Source organism: Arachis stenosperma, chromosome 6 (assembly GCF_014773155.1).
Source record: "Arachis stenosperma cultivar V10309 chromosome 6, arast.V10309.gnm1.PFL2, whole genome shotgun sequence".
Taxonomy (NCBI): Eukaryota; Viridiplantae; Streptophyta; class Magnoliopsida; order Fabales; family Fabaceae; genus Arachis; species Arachis stenosperma.
The window spans coordinates 75,138,588-75,143,077 of record NC_080382.1 but is presented as its reverse complement, the minus strand read 5'-3'; the positions used below and the strand labels follow the sequence as shown (position 1 = coordinate 75,143,077).

At 41.6% G+C, this 4,490-nt stretch overlaps 1 non-coding gene across 1 annotated transcript; it reads left to right on the top strand.

Moving 5' to 3' along the window:
- The first annotated feature begins 3,668 nt into the window (after nucleotides 1-3,668).
- On the top strand, nucleotides 3,669-3,776 carry LOC130937480 (small nucleolar RNA R71). The gene has a single exon (XR_009068699.1). It is a non-coding gene; the product is annotated as a small nucleolar RNA R71 (small nucleolar RNA).
- Nucleotides 3,777-4,490: the final 714 nt, after the last annotated feature.

Genomic DNA, 4,490 nt, shown 5'->3' with positions numbered 1-4,490 from the left:
CTGGTTGCAAAGACGGAGAATAGTGCTGGGATAGCCCAATCTTCGTCCAGAATCTCTCTTCTCAGCAAGCTTCTGAATGCCTTGGGCTATGAGTTCATGAACCTTGATCTCTCCTCCCTTCATTAGGCATTGCACCATCGTTGCTCTCTTAAGGTTTACCTCTGAGTTGTTTCCGGTTGGGAGGATGGATCTCCTTACAATTTTGAACCAACCTTTAGCCTCAAGGAGGAGATCTCCTCTTTTTATAAATTTGGGCTTCCTCTTGGGGCCTCTTTCCCAATCTGCTCCTTGCACACATATATCCTGTATAATCTGGTCATAATTGGGTTTGTTGTCCATTCTCGAGTGATAGCTCTCCTCTGCAAAGAGTATGCTTCGCAATTTCAGCACTCTCATGATGGTCATAGGACTAAAATCCACCATGACTCCTCTCACGAAACTTGTATAGGATTCATCCGCCTTATCTTGTCTAACTGCATTTGCATAGAACTCTCTCACTAGAGTTGCATTCACCCTTGTGATCAGATCGGTGAGGAGCTCCCATCGACGTTGCTCCACCTTTTCTGTGATTTCTGGACACTCAGTTCGTGTGACATGAAAGCCTAGTTCATAAATGATTTCTTTGTCAGCCATCCACCCAAACTGCAGTGCATGATAAAAGGTTCTAAATCGCTTTTCATCAAAAGAAGGATGTTCTATGGGTTCCTTCCCCTTTCGTCTCTTGGAGCTTGATGATGCCATGTAAGATGGTTGATGTGTTAGTTAATCTCAAGATGGCTAGGAGGGTGTATGTGAGACCTTTGGTGGAGGATGAAGTTTGTATGCCCGAAAGAAGGAAGTGGGAAGGGTGAGAATATGAAGTGTGTACGGGGAGGTTGTGTGAAGGGGTTTATATAGGAAGATGGCAATTGATTGAAGGGTGTGAATTGATGGTGTTGTTTCATAGTGCACGGTTGGGGTTTTGGAATTGAATGAGCACACGGATTGCCTCCTTTATGAGGGTCTTGGTTCGGTCTCCAAAACTATCCACTCCCAATGTTGCATGGCAACACTTCCAAGGACATTCCCCATGAAGACAAGTGTGAGATTCCCTTGGTATAGTGGCCGAATCTCCCTTCCTCAATTGTCCTATCAAGTACCATCAATGTCCTTTTTGATTCCCTATACACGAAGAGAAAGTGCAATAAGTTATTTGAAATTTTTGGTGGGAAACCTTAAAGTGTGAACTAGCTAAAAAAAATTCTTTTTCTTTTGTTTTTAAATGACTAAATGCTTTCCATGAATGCAAATCAATCAACCATTAAGCTTCCCATGCATGCAACGTTGGTACACCAAACTTGTTTGTGATCACAAGGTGCAACAAGTTTAGGGAATGAATTTTTCCTCATAAAGTGTGTTCAAACCCCACTTGGTGTGCTTTGAACACCAAACTTATCATGTACTATACGCTGCATGTAAAGGGATCTTATATTGGTTGTCAAAATTGATTTAAAAATACATGAAATTCGCCTTATTACTATTATTAGAGATTTAAGAGAGAGGGTATAGAACATGGGTTGCCTCCCATGGAGCGCTTCTTTAGTGTCATTAGCTTGATGTTTGGTCCTTGTCAAGGTGGTTGATAGTGCTTGAAGTCTTCTCCCCTTGCAGTGAACCTATGTCCATTGGCCTTGTTGATAAGCTCCATATGCTCTAGGGACAAGATTTTGTTGATGGTGTACACTTGAGGTAGCTGAGATGGGATGGTAGGAAGATGAAGTGGGATGGTTGGATAGTGGGCAGAGATCACTTCATCTCCTGGGGAGAAATTCTCTGTAAGGATCTTCTTGTTTTTATAGATTCTTTCTTTAAGGGATCCTTGTTGCTGGCTTTGCATGACTCTGGTGGGCTCAGCTCCCTTTGATTGACCTCTGAATGTGGTTCTTCCTGAATATATGGCATTCCAACCAATTGGTTTCCAATTGTGTTGTTTGTGCTTCACTGCTTATTTCTTGCATCAATGCTTCATTATGCTATTCTCTTGATTCTTTGTTTTCTTGACTTGCTTCTTGCCATGATTTGAAGACATTGAAAGTGAGCTGCTCGTCATGTATTCTCAGTACTAACTCTCCTCGCTCTACATTTATGAGTGCTCTAGCTGTGGCTAGGGATGGCCTTCCCAGAATGATGGGGTAAATAGGATTCTCATCCATTTCCATGACAACAAAGTCTGTGGGAAGATAGTAGCTCCCAATCTTCACCAGCGCATTTTCAGCTACTCCTATTGCATGTTTTTAAGTTTTGTCAGCCAATCTGATAATTACATCAGTAGGAGTTAGTTCATTGATTTAGATCTTCTTCATGAGGGAGAGGGGCATTAAGTTGATGCTTACTCCCAAGTCACAAAGCCCTTTGTCAATCTTCGTTTCGCTTATGGCACAGGGAATGTGAAAACTCCCTGGATCCTTCTTCTTTGTGGGTGGCCCTGGTTGAATGAAAGCACTACAATCCCTGTTCATCTTTATTGTTTGTCCACCCTTTAATGGACTTTTTCTGGCTAGTAGCTCCTTTATATACTTGATGTAGAAAGGCATTTGCTGGAGGGCTTTAATGAATGGTATATTTACATCAAGAGATGCAAACATATCGAGGAAACTTGAATACATTCTCCCTGCTACACCACCTTTAAGCCTTTTGGGAAAAGGTGCATATGGGTTCAATACCTCCTTCTTCTTCAGCTCTTCCTTGAGTATGGGTTGAAGTGTATGGCTTATTTCTTTCTGATTTTCCTTTTGATTATCATGGAGGTGTTCTACTCCATTCATACTCCTCTCATCATTTGTGGTTATCATCTTACATTCCTCCCACCTTACTTTCTTTGTTTCTCCCCTTGGATTCTTCTCCGTGTCACTGGGAAATCCATTAGTGGGTTTGGGAATTTTTTGAGATAGATACCCTACTTGGGAATCCAATCTCTTGATGTTTTCTCCTTGGTTTTTGATATTGGCTCACCCTTCTTCTTTAAACACCTTATTGTCTTGGACTTCTCTGCGTATGTTTTCAAGTAGAGCCTCAATCTTTGAGAGTCTATCATCTGTTAGAGATGGTAGGTTGAAATTAGGTGGTTAAGAAGGTTGGTTAGGTGGGTGTTGATAGGATCTTTGTGAGGTGTGTTGGTGAGTTGCATTGTTGTTGGAATTGAAGTTGTGGCGTATCTGATCTTGACCTTGGTCTTGTTGATTTCCCCACCCAAAGTTGGGGTGATTTCTCTATCTAGAGTTGTAAGTTTTGGAGTATGGATCATAGATTTGTCTAGATGAGTTTCCAACATAGTTGGCTTGCTCCCAGTCACCTTCTTCTCCTATATTCACTCATTCTTGAGCTGGTAATGAAGTGATGGCTGCTGCAACTTGGTTTTCCTCCACCTTCTTAGTAAGATCTGCTAGCTGCTTGGTGATCATCTTATTTTGAGCTAGCAATGCATCCATGTGGTTCAACTCCATTACTTCTCTAGTGTTACTTCTTTCGGAGGCATAGAAGTAGTCATTCTCAGCAACTGTTTCAATGACATCTATGGCTTCTTCAATGGTTTTCTTCTTGTTTAGAGAGCCTCCTGATGAATGATCTACGACCTTCTTTGACTCATAGAAAAGACCTTCATAGAAAATATGAAGTTGAACCCATTCATTGAACATTTCTGGTGGGCATCTTCTTGTTAAGTCCTTGAATCTCTCCCATGCTTCATAGAGAGTCTCACCATCTTGCTGCTTGAAAGTTTGCACCTCAGCTCTCAGCCTGTTGATTCTTTGAGGAGGGTAGAATCTTGCCAAAAATTTGTTCACCACATCTTCCCAATTTGTTAAGCTCTCCTTTGTGAAGGATTTAAGCAATTTGGATGCCTTGTCCCTGAGTGAAAAAGGGAACAAGAGCAGCCTATAGACATTCGGGTGGACTCCATTAGACTTCACAGTGTCACAAATTCTCAAGAAGGTAGTTAGGTGTTGATTGGGGTCTTCTTGAGCACTTCCTCCAAATGAACAATTGTTCTGAACAAGGGTGATGAGCTGGTGTTTTAGTTCAAAGTTGTTGGCATGTATGGTGGGCTTCTGAATGCTGCTTCCACAGTTTCCTGAATTAGGATTAATGTAGGAGCCTAGAACTCTCCTTTCTTGCCCAGCACGGTTTGCAGAGCCTTCTCTAGCATGGTTGTGAGCTTCTTCTTCATGATTGTTTTCCAAATTCTCTTCCATGTTGGGTTCAAAGTACTCTTCCTTTTCCTCAGCACCAATAATTCCTTTCCTTCTTGCTTCCCTCCTTAGTCTCCAGAGGATCCTTTTAGGTTCTGAATCGAAGGAAGTTGAAGCTCCCTCTCTTCTCCCTGTCATACAACTAACAAAACTCACAGCAAGAGATAAAATGAGGAGATTATTCTTGTTAGAGTAATTGTTAGTGTGAGTGATGCAAATTATCAAACAGTTAGTGGGTTAGTGAGCAGAATTGTAATTAACAAA